The sequence below is a fragment of the Protopterus annectens genome, chromosome 2.part2 (genome assembly GCF_019279795.1).
Source record: "Protopterus annectens isolate FY-2018-M chromosome 2.part2, PAN1.0, whole genome shotgun sequence".
NCBI classification, from domain to species: Eukaryota; Metazoa; Chordata; order Ceratodontiformes; family Protopteridae; genus Protopterus; species Protopterus annectens.
Genome location: NC_056730.1, coordinates 164,757,885 through 164,776,415, shown reverse-complemented (window position 1 = coordinate 164,776,415; position 18,531 = coordinate 164,757,885).

Below are 18,531 nucleotides of genomic sequence, written 5' to 3'. Positions count from 1 at the left end.
TCTTAATGAGATCAGTATCGCCAACAGGAAAATTAAGCTGGTTTTGGATGAGCTGTTTGCATCAGATGCTATTTGTCGAGATTTAGATGACTTCTTGAGAGTTGATCATCTGGTCATCACTAAGATTTTTGGAATCCCCAAGATCCACACAGATGTTCATGATCCCCCCTTAGACTGATTATGTCAGCCAGAGAATCTGTCACGGGACCAATTGTGAAGTATATTGATTTGAAACTTAAGCATTTGTTTCACCCCTTTATACATATTCTTAAGGATTCGTGGGATCTATTAGATGAATTAAAATCCATCCCTTTTCTTGACAAATATTCGTTCATTCCTTGTGATGTTAAAGAGTCTGATCACTGTAATCCCACATGATTTGGGATTAATTAGGTATGAGGAGGTGATCATAAACATAAATGGTTAGCAGACACTGAAGTCGGTATGGCATGTGATTTCATGGAACTTCTTTTAAGTAACAACTTTTTGTTTTTTGAAGGGGAGTACTTCCATCAGAAAATAGGGGGTGCCATTGGTGCCGCCTGTGCACCATTATTTTCAAATGCTGTTATGCTAAAAAGGGAGGACGATTTTTTTTATTTAAATTTCCCTTATTTAAGCATTGCAAAGCTTATTTTAGGTTCCTTGATGACCTTTTATTTATCTGGGAAGAAACATCCAATCAGTTTAAAGTGCTGTTTGATCAGATTCAGACCAGTACAGGGTTTCTCAAGTTTGCTTTCCACATGGACGAGAAGTCTATAGCCTGTTTGGACGTAAACATTAGTAAAGGTGAAAACCATCAGTTTAGCACCAGTATGTTTAGAAAGCTAGCATTTTACAATTCCTTTTTGTATTTTTCCAGCTGTCACCCCTTTCATTAAAAAAGAGTGGTGGTCAAAAGTCAGCTGATTCATACATCTAGACTGACATCGGATGATGATGAATGTCTACATCAGTTTGAGGTGTTCAAGCAGATGTTTTATGAATGTGGGTATCCACGGGAATTGCTGGATTGTTAAATCATGAGGTTTTTGAAGCTAGAAAGGATAAATTTGCTCCCATTATAACATGCAGATTGCAGCAGATGAACTGAAGGGACAACGGTGGAGTTCATTTTCAAAACAACATGATACTACATTTTACTTTGGACATGAAGAAGATTGAGGACATTGTTTGGAGAAATTGGTCACTTCTACAATGTGATGACAATATTAAATGGTTTACCTTTATTTTGTTAAAAGCCGTATGTGTGACATTCAAAATGTCGAACGTAGCTGCAAAGAACTACAATGCCGATTTACCATGTGTTTGAATGGCAAATAAGCGAATGCTTTTTTCCCATGCAAACACATGGATCAAATGTCAGAAATGGTTTTCCAGCAAACCATTTTCAACATTTGATCCTTCAATGTTGTCTGTATTTTGGCATTATGGTTCGCAGAAATGACCGTTCGCATAAATGCAATTCAGTCATTCAAAGGTAAACCTATTAAACATTTGTTTTGTGCAACACCTTCTTTTATCCATAATAATAAAAAAAAAACTTTACTCAGCTGCTTATATTTTTCTGTATTTGTGTTTCTTCCTACTACTCTGTTACTTCATCTTGCTTTTTCCTGCTACTTGCTGCTTGTTCTATAAAGTGTTCAACTGCATTTTTTCTGTTGCATTTATTGCTGCTTGTTTATAGCCTGTCTAAATTGTTAAGTGTTATTCTAAGCCTCTTAGTTTTGATTTAAGCTCTTGGGCTTTAGGTCCACCCTTTACCTCTCCGTGGCCTTTCTCCCTCAGATTCTGACAAATATTGATGGACAATTTCCTACAGTTTCTCCTGCCAGTCTGGCTGATATGGGCATCCTGAGACAGTGCAGCAACTGCCTCATGTACATGGACAACAATCTACTACTACCACCTAGGAACACAATTTGTGAGAGATGCAATTACATTAGGAACCTAGAGTCCATGAAGTTCTGTACTTCTTCCTGGTGGGTACAGCTGCCTGTATGCAGTTATTAACATGCTTGTATTGGGTTTCTGTGAACAATTCCATGTAGGTAGCAGTATTCTCAGGGTTTATGGGGGCTTGAAAATGTTGCTAGGTTATCATTTAATAGTAGGAAATTAGCTTTACAGTAGTTTCTGAATATTCTAGGGCTAGTTGGGGTTCCAAGTTTTAGTTTTACTTCAAATGAGACCATTTTGTGGTCTAACCTTACCAAAGAAGACATTACACTAGGGGGTGTGCAGCACTCTCCCATATTAGTGAGGATCAGATCCAGTATGACTGCACCCCTGGTTGGTGTATTGATAACCTTGTTCAGAGAGTTTATGTTTATAAAATCCAGGAATCTCTCTGCCTTTAATTTGGTGTTGTATATAATTCACAGTTAATAGTGGGGTAATTAAAGTCACCTATAAATATGGTATTGTGTTGGAGGGTGAGGGTTCCCAATAAATACATGGTATGGGTTTTCTGTGTCAAAGAGGAGGACCTATAGCTTGCAATGACGTGGTATGGGATTTTGCCTATGGTGATTTGAACATAGAGAAGCTCAGATCGATCATCCTGTTTGACCAGCCTTGAAGTATGTTTATTTTTCATGTAAATTGAGTCACCTCTACTTTTAGTCCCTGTCTGTGTAGTAGCTGGTCTAAATGTATGGAAGGCATTATTACCTTTCACTGTCAGTGTGCTCTCTGTGGCTTTAAACCATGTCTCAGTGACTGCACGTAAATCAGCATTCTCCAGGGTGAAGAAATCTTACAGGCAGTGGAGTTTTTTTGTTTAGACTCCTAGCATTGAGCAATAAAACTTTTAGATTTTCTTTTTTTTTTTTATTTGCTATGTAGGAAGTGCTTTCATTTTGGCATTGCCTGAAAAAGGCACAGTGGAAGAGGATTAGGTTCTAGTTAATATCTGAAAGCCTAGAGGGGGAGAGGTGCAGATCATTCCTGCCAAAGCAATGTGGTCTGTTAACCATCTCCTTCAATGCTGACAAATATTGAACCTCCTGAGAATGACACCAGAAACTTAAGTCAATTATAAAGGTCAATCATTTTTGCTCATATTGTGGCATCATTCTTGGTGAAGGTAATATGCTGCTCAATGCTACACTCATACCAGCCTGGACCACATATTCCAAGAGCTTCACAATGTCTCTTTTCATATATTTTAGGGAGGTATGTCTCAGGTCATGTACCCTAATGGGCTATGACTGTGTTATACTGGTACCTATGGTCCAGTGACCTGAGTGCATGTGTAATGTGGCAGATGATGGCCCCTGATAAGCCACTGACTGTGACTTTCTCCTTACTCACCCTAGTGAGAGTGATATCAGAGTGCCTCACAATGGAGTCTCTAATGACCAGAATGTTGGATTGTGTGGTGGCTTGACTTATTAGCTTAGATGTGGCTGTATGTGTTGATGTGAGTGCTGTTTTTGCATTCGGGGCTGCTGAGGGTATTTGTTATGTGTACTTTGTCTAGGAGGTCTTTGAGGTTTAGGAAGGTTACATTTAAGTGCATCAGCAAATGTGCGTCTTGTGTCTGCTTTAGACTGTGTGTGATGGGTGCAGAATGTGTACTGCTGACAACCTTATTGAGAGCTTTGCCTCCAGTGACATTGTGTAAAAGCTTGTTTGACAATTAACTGGTTATCAGTAAACATGAGGCAATTTCTTTATCGGCTCATGATGCCCATATTCTCCAAGCTGGTAACTGAGGTAGTGGGAAAGTTTATGTCCGTGGCAACAGACCCTTTTTTAATGATTAGACAGTTGGAGTGAGAATGTAAAGTAATGTCAGGAGTATCAGGTTTGCAACTCTGGGGGCAGTGCTTGTCACTGAAACCTAGTTGTGCTGTGTGCAGCTAGGTATTGGAGAAATTGTAGTGGTGCAAGGAAAATTGTTAACTCATGGTGTCTGTGCCTATAAAGGGCACTGCCAAACATTTGAAGTAAACTAATAAGTAGACCCTAATAATTTATGGATGAAGTATTTAGGCAGCTATACCGAACTTAGGTTAGGCACCAGGAAATCAAGTAGTATTTACAGAAAATAAAGAATTAGCTTGTCAAGAATGATAAAAAGAGAGGAGTTGCCTGAATGGCTACTTCCTGGCTAGTGCTAGTGCTGGTCTCACCACAGCAGATGCCTCCATTCCTGTAGACAGGACAGAATATCAGGGACAAGGGCTTCTTAGGAATATGAATTGGGGCATGAACCCAAATATTTTATGGGTGCAGAAAGAAGTATAACAGCAGACTTTAGCAAAAACAAGGTGAATATATTTTTAGAATACCAACCCCCAAGGCTGGAAATCCTGTTTCTTTGTCCTAAGGGATGGAGGAACACAATGGGAAACAAGAGACAGAGAAAGAGAGCAAGGCACTTAATGTTAGTCACTATTACCAAAGGTCTGATTATTATGGAATGGAAAACAAGTATTTCTACCCTAACTGTTTCAAAGTATGCCATGTCTTTGAGATTCGTAGGTAAAATGCTAATTTTACTCAAGGAGAAAGATTTATTAGGAAATCTAACAAAAAAACAGGGTAATGTTTTTGAAATTAAACTTCTTATGGGATGGTATGAGAGCTCGGAGTGTAATGGAAAAGTGAAATGGAAGTACATAAGTCAAACCCAGTCCTTAAGGGCAGGGTTTGACTTCCGTACTTCTTCAGCTTTTCACACACACACACACACACACACACACACACACACACACACACACACACACACACACACACACACACACACACACACACAGTGAAGAGTTAGAGCGAGGGAACATACACACACACACACACACACACACACACACACACACACACACACACACACACACACACACACATGTGCACTCACACACTGAAGAGTGAACGAGCAATCCCATGCACACACACTGAAAATATGGCTTTGCCTTCGACTAATTTTATTTTTAAAAATTTAAAGGGTGTTTGTGAGTGTGTGTGTGTGGTGGGGGGTAGTTCTTTTTTTCAACAGAAATGCTCAAACATTTTTGCCAAAATCAGAACGTAATGAAGAAAGACTTAACAAAAAAAAAAAAAAAGGAATATCCATGGTCGCCACGCACGGTAGAGGTGAAACTTGTGTAAGGAAGTGCAAAGGAGCTTATACTGCCCTTTGCATTTCCTTAAAGAATTTTCATTTCTACCGCACGTTGCAACCATGCACATATTTTTTTTGTTAACTTAAAATATGGATGAAGTTATAATGGTATGCAGTTAATTATTTTATAGCAACATTAACTAGCAACACATGCAGTAAGTCTTTTGCATATGAAACTGAGTGTATTTATAAGTTCCTTATGCTAGGCATTCATCATGGATGAAGTTGTAATTTTACATATATCCAATAACCCTATACCAGCATTATTAATGACCTTTCATGAGTATAAATAGAAGGATCTCTCTCTCTCTGTATATAATATATATCTACTGTATATATATATATATATATATATATATATATATATATATATAGATATATTTATGTTCTTTCATCGAAAGTACTGTTCATCGAACTGTACTTCTGCAAACTGACTTCCATAAAAGTGCATTTTGTTAAAAATAAACTTTCGCAGAATAAATAAAACAAAAACAAACATTAAAATAAAAACACAGAAAACATTAATATGCAAGCCCCCTGCACCCCACACCCCCCTACTTTAATATTCTCACTCCGAGATTGCACTACAGTGGGGAAAAGGGAATATGAAATTATCATATGAAATGTTCAAAATTTGAAATTGTGATCGGTGACTTCATAGTTATGCACAATAATACCATATCCATGAGACTGGATAAAAGCAGGGTGACAGTGAGCTGTCTCTCAGGAGCCAAGACTGCTAACATTACAAGGACCCCAATGACTCTTAAACCAGATAGATATGATTACAACATGGTGGCAGTCCATACTGAAGTATACAACCTGGCCTGCAAAATTCTGAGGGATATACAGAGAGACCTTAGTTTTGAGTGGAATACTTCCTTCACCAAGAATGATATCAAAGTATAAGGAAACGATGACTGGCTTTAACAATTGGCTAAATACATGCTATTATTCTAGGGGGATCAGTATGCATCAGCATGGGATGAGATGCTTGACTTATTTAGACCTGATGGAAACTGTGGTGATGGATCAGTATTTGTTAGAAACCACATTATGTCAAGACAGATACACAAAGACCCACAAGCAGAGCTTATAGAGATTCAGATCACATTAAATATGATTAAAACAAGGTACAGAACCCTTTTCATCTGAAGAAAAATCATACAATATTCCTACATATTCCTGATGACCTCCGTATAAGTATGAATGCTGTTACCCTCGGTGATTTTACCTAACAAATGATAATAGGGAGATTTATACCACCAACACAGGCTAGAAACAATTTTTGGATTATACAGACAATAAATCACTGAATTGGATTGTTATGGAACACACTAGAGGACATAATATACTTGGATCTGGTCCTCACAAACTTAACATATGTATGTTTCATCCACAAAGTGTTTCCAGACCCAAATTGGTAAAGTCAGGCCACAAACAAGTACTCATCTTCATCAAAATCTTCAAGTTGTCAGAAGGAAATGTCACAGAATTCAAACACTTCAAACCTATAAATTTCCTGCAATGCTATAATGAAGTTTCCAAAATTGAGTATAACAGTATCACCCAAAATGTTGATATTGCAAAGAGTAATGCAAAAAGTCCTACTCGCATATTGACAGAGGTATTAACATGGCAGTTCCAACAAGATGTAAGAAAATAAGAAAGCTTAAAAGCAAACATGCATGGTGGTTTACAAGCATTAATAAATTGCATAATAAAAGGAACAAATCCTTAACCTATATAGCACAACAAAAGACCCCAAAATTAAGGAGAACATCAAACAGCTAGATAAGAAATTAAAAAAGGATATCAGAAAAACAAGGCTGCCTAATTAACAGCACTACACAAGAAATGGCAGCTCCACTCCTTAACATCTTTCACCAGAACCTAGCAAATGGCTTTGTCCCACAGACATGGTGTACAGCTGTTGTAATGCCACTCTACAAGTGCGACCCAAGTACTAACTCCAGGAATTACAGATCCATCAGTCTAATCATTTTTGCATGCAAAGTAGTAGAATGTATCATAACTAACCTAATTAATTATGATATCAAACATCTCATCAGACTAGAACCCCAACAGTTTGGCTTTCTCAAGGGTTAATCTTGTCTGATGAATCTAGTGAACATCTTAAAAAGTGTTCCTTAGGCTCTATATTGTAGGCAAACTGTTCACACAGCACACCTAGACTGCACCAAGGCATTCAATACCATACTACATGTTAGTATGATAAACAAGAGGAATAAGCTCCAAACTGACATGCATGTAGTTAGGTAGACAGGCAACTGACATAGTGACAAATAGTGGGGTGTGCATCCTCCCACAGCATGAAGGTGACTGGTGGAGTTTCTCTGGGACTTCTGTTATTCAGATCTCCATATATCAAATGACGCTCTCTGGATTTACAAAGTTTGTAGATGTTTGTAAGCTGGGAGTCATTATCATGACCCCCCCCCCCGGCATGCAGGCACTCAGTAAGCAATCACTAGCTCCATCTTATAGTATAGACAACACACTACTTCAAAATGAAAAGGTAATCACAGGGTCATAGTATCATACGAAGTTACTAAGCTATCGACCTGGAGGTAATTTCAAGCCTAGCCATTTCATCCCAATGTAATACCAATAATACTGTAGTCAATACCCAGGATTGTAATTAGTAATGACTGCCCATGTCCAGGAGGGTTGTGGGCACTATCCCCAGTAAGAAGTTATGGTGCTCCATCCACTTACCCAGGGTCCTTTTGAACAGTGTTATAGAGGTGCTCTGCTTCATATGAACTGACAGTCTATTCCAAAGACACAGGGGTTGCTGGGAGACCAATCTGTCTCTCCAGCATGTTCTTTTCAAGTTGCAGTCAATATTTAGGTCCCTGGAACAGGTGTCTCTAGCTCCGTTTGATTTACGGATTTGCAGCAAATTCATTAGGTTTCGGTCAGAGATTGCTCTATAAGCCAGGCATAAGTCACTCTTGGTAGCTCAGATCATTAAACTCTAAGATTGTATTAGTTAAAAACCTAGGTCCTTGGGTAGATAACTCCTTTGCATTTGACCATCATGTTGTGATGGGGTGGTTAGGAAATTCTTTTACCTTGCACAGCTCATAGCAAAAGGTGTTTCCTCTAGAGCAAAATAAGTCATCATCTGCTTGTACTCAGCACTGATTAGACCCATCATTGTATAACGCCCACTTTGGGATGTGCCTTAATAAGCATATCAAGCAATTAGAAAGACCCCAAATGTTTTTAACTAAAATGATCTTAGGCTTAAATGATCTGAGCTACCAAGAGTGACTGGAAGATTTATCTCTTTATTCATTATCATATAGACTCCTTGGGGTGATCTGTACCACACCAAAGAGCTATAAGGCATCTGTCCAAGAGCTCATAACTCCAAAATCAGACAATTTGACTAACATTAGGGCCAGAGATCCAAATTTACAACAACAAATAAATAGGACAAGATGGTGGGATAGATTTGTCATGCAGTGCCTACTCTTTCTCTGGAACAAACTTCATCTCCATATTAAGTAGGGTGACATGGTGTCTATCTTTAAAGAAGAGATGGACAACTGGATGAGTACTCATAAATCACCCCTGGTATGGCTGGCCTGAGGCCTATTGAAAATGGAGCATGACTTAATCACGGGTACTGGCAAGGTGATAATGGCCTCAGGGCTCAGTTGCCTTGTAACTCCCATGATCCTATTAATAGGACTTTTCTTTCACTAGCTGAGTATCTATCTCCTTCATGCATTGCTCAGCTTCCTGTTGATACACCACACGTGATGCTCCTCACCTTGATTGTCTTGAAGTGGCACTGCCTGCAAACCTACCTCTGACACTTCAGTATATAAAACCAAATAAAATAAAACAGTCAAGAACAGATAAAGGCATTTAAAAATATTTCTAACCAAAACAAAGTTATGCCAGTATTTTTAGAACAGTATTGTTGTCTTCATTGTTAAGTAGTTTTGTTCATTACCTGAACAAAGACTTCATCAGAGCAATCAGCAAACTATAAAACCAAGTTTGTTTAAACTATTGCAGCAATCATATTACCAGCATCAGATGTTAGATATTATGATACATCCTGTCAATTCATTCATTAATAAATATGTGTGATTTTTTGACTATGGCACATAAAAACATAAAATACTTATATAGTAAAAAATATAAACACTATCAATAGATATAATTTAATCTTGGAAAATGCATAGCATTCAGCATCAGTTGCCAGATAGTCTCTCTCTACATTTTAATTTATTCTGGCATCTACTTCCTCTGATCATTGGTTGTATATCTCCAATAACAACGAACAAAAAGTTATCAAAATGTTCACATAACAGAGAATGTCTGTTTAGCACATTAAACTGTCTTTTTAGCACTGTTAAGTTCATATATCCAGGAATGCAACAGATGTTTCATTTTTTCTACGTAAAAAACATGACAGGTCATAGATATAAATCAAGATCGACTTCTCTACCTTGTGACCCAAGTGAACTCCGCTCCATCCGGCTGCTTCATTCTATGATGTGTACTGAGCACATAGTATGTATGACAGTTGTTGATGAAAAAAGTTAACATAACCACACTACCAAAGGAATTTCTACAGCTGAATGTCACCTCTAGTTAAAAAGGCTCAACATATATAATACCTTCAGTCATCAAACTAAACTTGTTTTCCTTTTCTTCTGCATTAGTGTGTTCTGTACTGTAGTGTTGAATCTGCTGAAGGGACACCCCACCCAGACCCACAGGCCTTATACTACTGAAGGTGAAGCTAAATTAACACTTTAGCATATTTACTAGCAGTGTAAAGATCTCTGGAAAGGCAATACAAGCCCATAAAATTAAATGCTGAGACACAATTCAAGTATTTAGAGTACAAAGACCTTATCTTTGTATTCATACACATTGTGCCTCACTGACTATTTGTTTTTGGTGGTAAACCATCTGGAGGGAGTAGCTGCATTCCATTGAAGTACATGATTCGCCATCCCTTCATCCCAGCTGCTCTTCATTTTGGCTTCAATTTCAAAATCACTTCTCTAACCCTTGACCTGAGTGAACTTTTCCATATCCATCTGCTTCACTCTACAATAAGGTACATTGCATTTCTGAATTTCTTAACAGATAAGGTCTATTTCATTCTAGTTTAGCCTTGTACTAGAAATAATTACAAACAAGCTTCTACTGTGTTAAACTGCGGCTAAATTTTGTCTTTAGGTTCATAGGGTCATAGGTTCATACTAGGCTATCTGCCCTAGGGCATTTATAAGCCTAGCCAGAGTGTGTTTGGCTTTCGCCACCCATTTTAAATGAATTTTACTATGCCCTTTTTCGAGGTTAGTATACTGTGCCTCTGTCTAACAGTGACACAGAAGTGATACCCGGGGTAAACCTATGATCTCCCATCCACTCATCAAGATTCCTCTTGAAGAGAGTCAATGAGGACTCTGCCTAACCTGGACTGGGATTTTATTCCAGAGTGAAGGGAGCCTCTGGGTTATGAATCTGTCCCTCCAGCATGTCCTATTTATTTCAGTGCTGAGGTTCAAGTCTCTCGAGCGCGTAGCTCGATGGAATTTGGATTTTCTGAGGTGCAGCATGTCCATTAATTCCGGGTTGGACATGGCTTTATACATCAGGCACAGATCGCCAATGAGCAGGCGGTATGCGACTGAGTAGAGCTGGAGTTTCTTTAACCGGGCAGCATACGGCATCTGTTTGAGCCCTTTGATCCTCTTGGTGAGGTACTTTTGGGGTCTTTTCAGTTGCAGGTGTCTGGTAAGGTAGATCCCAAAAGGGGCATTGTACTCAATTATGGGCCTGATGAGGGATGAGTAAAGAGGCACAATGACCTCCCCTGATCTAAATGTGAATCCCTTCATGATTTGGTGGGCTATATAAAATGTTTTTCTAACCACTTTGGCCACGTGGTTTTCAAATGAGAGATTGCTATCAACTTGGGTCCCCAGGTCCCTAATTACTTCTTCCATACTTAATGGATAACCACCCATGTGGTAATTTGTGGGCACTTTGCTTTTGCCAGAGGGGATGACTATAAACTTTTTGGCGTTTAGCTTGAGACCATGGCTCTGGCACCAGTTGTCTGTTTCTATGAGGCCCTTTTGTAGGATGTTTGTGTCGGCTGGAGAGTCGATTATGGCGCCTAGTTTGCAGTCATCTGCGAACTTGGTCAGCCACAGTCCTTCTGTGTTGGCCTGTACCTCAGAGAAATATATACCGAACAAGAGAGGTCCCAGGACTGAGCCTTGTGGGATGCCACTTGTAACTAGTTTGGAGTCTGACATGGCTCCAGCAATTCTAACCATGTGGGTTCTGTCCTTGAGACAGTTTGCAACCCATCTAGTGACATAAGGGTTTATATTTAAGCTGGTGAGCTTATCTATAATGCTCGAGTGGGGTATTGTATCGAAGGCTTTTGCGAGGTCCAGGTAGGCTGTGTGGACCACCTTCCCCTCGTCAATGGCCTTGGTGACTGTTTCAAAGAAATTGACCAGGTTTAAGAGGCAGGATCTGCCCTTAACAAAGCTGAATTGGGTAGGATCCAGTGTCTGTAGGTCCCCAATATCTTTATTTATGAGGTCCATGATGATCCTTTCCATAGCTTTGCAGACCAAGCTAGTCAGGCTTATGGGACAATAGTTTCCAGGATCCGTTGAGGCACCACCTTTGTGGAGAGGGACCACTGTTGCTGTACGCCACTCTTTGGGTACATATCCTGTAGTAAGGCTGAGATTGAACAGTAGTTTTATGTTTGGGTTTAGCTCTTCTTGGAGTTCATGTAGGACAGAGCCTGGGACACAGTCTGGTCCCATTGATGCTGTGTTTTTTCCTTTGGAGAGGGCGGCTCTTACCTGAGCATCTGAGATGTCAGGGGGGCAGCACTCTGCTGGGATAGATATTTGCCCTTTTGGTGGGAGGGAGAGTTTGCGCTGAACATGTCAGCTAGGATGTTGGCAATGTCTGTGGGTTCGGTGTATTTTTTGTCATTTTGGACTAATTCTGAGCATATCTGGGAATTTCCACCCAGGTTCCTAACATAACTAATGAAAGCCTTGTGATTATCCTTAGTGTCCTGTGCAATTTTTCTCTCGAAGCTGGCCTTAGACAATTTTATGAGTGCCCGTAGTTTTTTGCTAATACTGATCAGAGATGCATTCCCTTTTTGAGATTTTGCTCTATCATGTAGTAGCTTCCTCCTTCTATTGTATAGTTTGTTTATGGCTGTGGTCCACCAGACAGGACGCCTGCCATTGGAGGATTGGGTCTTGGTTTTATTTTTGATTGCATGATCCGTGCATTCATGAAGGTGTTCATAGAATGTGTTTATAAAGGATTTTGTGGTCTGGGCCGTATTTTCCACAGGCCCGGGGGCTTTGAAGGATTCCACCTCGGTTTTGAGGAGTGTGAAATTTGCTTTAGAGAAGTTTTTCACTGTGGTTTTCTAGGCAGAGGGTGGGGTTGGGATGTGAATATCCAGTGAGATTAGTTTATGGTCTGATCTTACCAGTGAGGGATACACTTCTGGTCTGGAGCATAGAGCCCCCATGTTGGTGATGATCAGGTCCAGTATGTTTTCCCCTCTTGTGGGAGTGGTATCAAGTTGTTCCATAGAATTTGAGTTTATAAATTCTAGGAACCTTTGGGCTAGGGTATTGGAGCTAGAGTAATGCTCCCAGTCTATGTTTGGGTAGTTGAAGTCGCCCAATATAATGGTGTTTCGAGAGACCTTCATATTTTCCAGTTTTCTCAGGAAGGCGGAGTAGGATTCCTGGGTTTGGGAAAGTGGTCTGTAGCAGGCTATAAACTGGAAGGCAGTTTTACCCACTGTTAGTTGCACATGGATAGTCTCTGATGCTTCATGCTGTGCCACCAACCTGGAGGTGTGGGTATCTTTGACGAATATTGATACTCCCCCTCCTTTTGTGGCTCTGTCCAAGTTTTGGGGCCGAAAAGCATGGTATGAAGTATAACCTGGTTGTGCTAATATATTTCTGCTGTTAACGTGTAGCAAATATATTAGCAAGTTTTTACTGGAATTTTGCTGTAGGATTCAGTGAAAACACCTAATTTTTGCTTTATGTACTGCACAGTTATAGCAAGTAAGTTTGTAGTGTGTTGCCAACAAACCCCCGGATTCTCTATGCATTGCACGGCATGCAAGATCGGTGCAGGAGCTCTAGCAGGCAATATGTCTGCAGTGTGATCCAGGAACAGCCTGCAGGGGTGTGCACAGGTGCTCCAGCATTAGTCCTGCACGGACTAAGCCCCTGTATGCAAATCATCCCATTTGCAGGAAAAATACATGCAAATGAGGTGAATCTGCAATCCAAGACGCTTGCAACTGGCCGTGCAGGACTAGTGCAATCTGCAGAAATGTACTCAGTTAGTAACTGAGTACATTTCTGCAAACTCCAAAACGGAGGTATGACAACTCCAAATAAAGGCTGCATATCATGTAGTAAGCATGCCAATGGTCAAGTATAAGGCCACTGGCACTGCACACAGTGAAAAAAATACAAAAATCAACTTATATTTTTTTTAGCCGAACTCGGCTGTTTAAGCGTAGGGCAGCGGCAAGCAAACGAGATCAGGGGAAAATAACAAAATAAACCTAAATCAAGCATTCTAACTATTTATTTCATTTTTATTTATTTATTTCAGTTTGATTACCAGGGAAGTCCACTGGGCCACAAGGTACCCATTTTCAGTGGAGGCCCGGGGAGAAAAGCTCCAAAGGCAGTACAATCAAGGTTACAAATGAAAGATAAAATATAATAGAGGTACAATAGAAGTGTCTCGTATTAATTATACATAGTAAGAACAGTGCAACAAACTAAAATAATGTTAAAAGTTCTAAAAATGTTCTAAAAACAATCTAAAAGATTTTTTTTTTTTTTTTTTTTGTGCAATGTTTTCCTCTGTACAGTCAACTGAGAGGTAGCTTAGACATTTTGGGAATTAGAAATGAAATCAGAGAGCAGATATGAGAGAGGGTAATTTATGTAGGGTGAAAGCAAGAACATTTCCATTTAGATGATAGGTATGAGTGGAGTTGGGTCTTGAAAAATTCCGTGTTAGGTATAGTCCTAAAATCATCTAAAATCATTATTCTACCAAACTGGCTCAGTCCCTTCCTCCAGTACAGCAGGAGAACGCCTCAAATAGTCACAACTAAGTAATGGTACTCATACGAAATAAACGTAACCAGATGGACAAACTCACTAGACCAGGTCGTAAAAATCTTCCAAATTGCAGTTTTCTAAGTTTAACTAGTTTCTGGTCAAAGGCATTAAGTTTGAAAGAAAGATCATTACCCTCAGGTATATTAGGAGCTGAATCAACTGATTCGTGGCCAATGGACAACTGAAATGGCCGGCTCAGCCATTGGTTCAAGTTGGGGTATGCATATGCTAATACAACTCCTCTGTCCCCATTCATGATTCCATTGGCTTGACCCGTATCAGCTCCTTCCGTCCCCTGGCATTGGAAAATACCTGGAGCACCTGGGTCGTCCATCCTGGAACCTGGTTCCCCACTCAATGGAAAAAGAACCTACGACCCTAAATGGTCAGGGCTAGTGGGCCTAGGGCCCTTCGGAATAGACCCCCTGTAAGGCTGCTATCATCCCATCCAAATGTTGAGATAACATATCCACTTTTTGTGTTAGCAGATTAATGAGCATAGTGAGCTCACTCGGATCCGTGTTGTCTCTGCTGTCTGAGGTGGAGCTAGGCATCACGTGAAAAACAACTGAAAAACCAAAGGGAAAATAAACAAACTGCTACCAAACTGAATCAGTCCCTTCCTCCAGTACAGCAGGCGAACGCCTTAAATAGTCACAACCAAGTAATGGTACTCATACGAGATAAACGTAACCAGATGGACAAACTCACTAGAGCAGGTCGTAAAAATCTTTCAAGGATCAAACAAATCTTTAAAATATTCCAAAAGATAAAAACCAAGACGCCAATAAACAAAACCACAATTTTATTAAGCACAACAATTATTATTTTTGTCGGCACCCTGCACCAATTTCTTCAGATTTAAAACATCGCGTGCTTATGCGCTACCACATTTAAAGCCATTACAAGTAAAATTCAATTCAAACACACGCCCCCTAATTGTTTCCTTAAAGGAAAGGAAACTAAAAACTACATTCTAATGAAAAACACAAATGGAGAATCTTATTCTATTAAATATAAAATGCAACTATACACGTATATATACGACTGCATAAAAAAGCAGTTAAACAAAGATGCAAAATAAAAAATAAAAAACTTTGCTTTTAAACTATGTATACATATTAGAACAATGCATAATAAGTAATAAAACATAATAATAAACAACGCTAAATGTTAAAAATGCTAATAAGAATATATCCATTCTCTCACCATGTGTATGTATATATATATATATATATATATATATATATATATATATATATGGGTCTATATGACATGGTCGACAGTTCAAATGATCGACAGTTTATTTGGTCGACAGTTCATTTGATCGACAAGCATTTTAGGTGGGGGGCTTCGCCACCCCCCCCTAACTATATATATCAACTCCAGGGTTGCACAACATTGGGGAAGGGGGCAAATCTGCTTGTCGACCAAATGAACTGTCAACCAAATGAGTGTTGATCATATGAACTGTCGACCATGTCATATATATATATATATATATATATATATATATATATATATATATACACATAAAAAGACAGATGTATAAATGTACTTATGCACCCAATACCAGAACCGAAATAACTCAGCTGGTCAGACACCCCAAACTATCCCCACTACTAACCCTACCTTTCCAAACTCCTCAACTTGAGGACACAGCTAATAGATAACATGCTATTAAGGCCAGGCTGATGGTAAGCTTCCAGTCTCAACTGCCACAATAACTCCTTCATTTCCAACTTCAGGGATTCTATCCCTCCCCAATTATCATGGCTTAAGTGGTCGATGATCATGAAAGTGAACCCATGTCCAGGATTGTCATAAACATGTTTGGCAAGGGCATTCTCCAGTTTAACCTTCTTCATGGCATACAAGTGTTCATACATGCGTTCATTTAATCTCCTGTCCGTCTTGCCTACATAAAAGGCTGGACATGATGAACATGAAGCGAGATAAACCACATGTGTACAGGCACAATTGTATCTCCCTTTGATGAGGTACTTGATGTCCCTAATCATAAAAAATTTGCCTGATTTCACATGTCCGCAATATTTGCACATATTACACTTGTACATGCCAGATCTGGGAGTTATATTGTTGCCTTTCCACTCTAACATGGTTTTAATATTGAGGCCCCTCCTGAAAATAATCGTCAGGGCCGACCCTAAATCAGCAGGCCCTGTGAGTTCAACTGGCAGCAGACTCCAATCCTTTTGGATGATAGATGCAATGGCCCTAGCATCCAAACTGTAGGTAGTGATAAAACTACAATGATATACTCCTCTGAATGGGCCATCACCCTTCGAGTAACTATTCTCCAAAACAGAGTGACTCAGGATGGGCTGAAAATGACCCTTTACCCTTTTAGCTTTAACTTCTAAACACATGTCCAATAACAGGTCCTCAGGGTAATCTCTGCATAAAAACAAATTCAATATGAATCGACACTCCTCCTGGAAGTCACTATCCCTCAAAACCATCCTAGCCACCCACACAAATTGGCCTTTGACTATAAATCTCTTCTGATAGGCTGGATGTTCACTGTTAAAATGTAGGTAAGAATTGGAAAAGGTGGGCTTGCGGTGAATTCTGCCTAAAAACTGGCTCTGGTTACTGCCCTTAAATAGTTCCACATCCAGATAGGCTATCCTGTCAGTGGCAAAAGTAGAGGTAAATTTCAAAAAATCTGTAGAATTATTAAACATCTCTACCAGCTCATTAGCCACCACTGAGTCGCTATTTAATATAATAAAGATATCGTCCAAAAAGCGAGTATATAGGGGGACTCTTTCTAATATGATCGTGTTGGTAAACACAAATTCCTTCTCCCAATGGGCCATAACCAAGTTGGCCACACTGGCCCCACAAGGTGAGCCCATAGGAACACTACCAACTGGTGGAAGCATCTGTCATTAAAGGAGAAGTAATTACATGTTAAGATTTTTGGCTGTTGGTGAAGCACCCACCAAGAGGAGAAAACGCTGAGAGAAGAAAGGAGCCACTTTTGAGATTTTAAGTATTTTGCTTCAGATTCTTTGTTAAGTTTTTCTGCATTGCCGCCTACTTTTGAGCATTTTCTGGCTTGTTAAACTTGATTTATGTGTTGGTACCTGTATTTAGAACACAACCTAGAGCTGATTACTGAATTTCCTGCCTGCACTTATTTTTAAAATCGTTTTTTTTCTTAAAACTTGCATTTTATCTGTCTCTGGCCTAGCACTCAAGTGTGGGGTCATTTACTGCACTGTTCTAACTTGTTGATACTTGTGAACCTCTACTTTCCTTAAAAAAAAAACAAAAAAATCTTGCTTTTTTCCCACTTTTCTGAGATGTAAAAAAGTTCAGTTACAGATTTGCTGTTCTGAACTGTTTGTAAGTTTCTTGGAGGCCATTGTTTGCTTGGGCTAAAGGGAAGTCTCTGTGTTCATCAGTGGCAGTGATAAACATTGACCAGCCTGCCTGCCCCTGTGGGAGTGGTTACTGCCTTGAAACTGTAGTTTTATTGGCCATTTTGGGTCAATTCCAAACTCCTTGATCTCCCTCTCTTAAAACCCGATTGCCTCGTGGTTTTGGCGTCTTTTTGAACTTGTTGGCTGTTGGTGACGCACCCACCAAGAGGAGAAAACCCTGAGAGAAGAAAGGAGCCACTTTTGAGATTTTAAGTATTTTGCTTCAGATTATTTGTTAAGTTTTTCTGCATTGCTGCCTACTTTTGAGCATTTTCTGGCTTGTTAAATTTGGTTTCTGTGTTGGTAACTGTATTTGGAACACAACCTAGAGCTGATTACTGAATTTCCTGCCTGCACTTATTTTTAAAATCGTTTTTTTTCTTAAAACTTGCATTTTATCTGTCTCTGGCCTAGCACTCAAGTGTGGGGTCATTTACTGCACTGTTCTAACTTGTTGATACTTGTGAACCTCTGCTTTCCTTAAAAAAAAACAAAAAAAAAAAATCTTGCTTTTTTCCCACTTTTCTGAGATTTAAAAAAGTTCAGTTACAGATTTGCTGTTATGAACTGTTTGTAAGTTTCTTGGAGGCCATTGTTTGCTTGGGCTAAAGTGAAGTCTCTGTGTTCATCAGTGGCAGTGATAAACATTGAACAGCCTGCCTGCCCCTGTGGGAGTGGTTACTGCCTTGAAACTGTAGTTCTATTGGCCATTTTGGGTCAATTC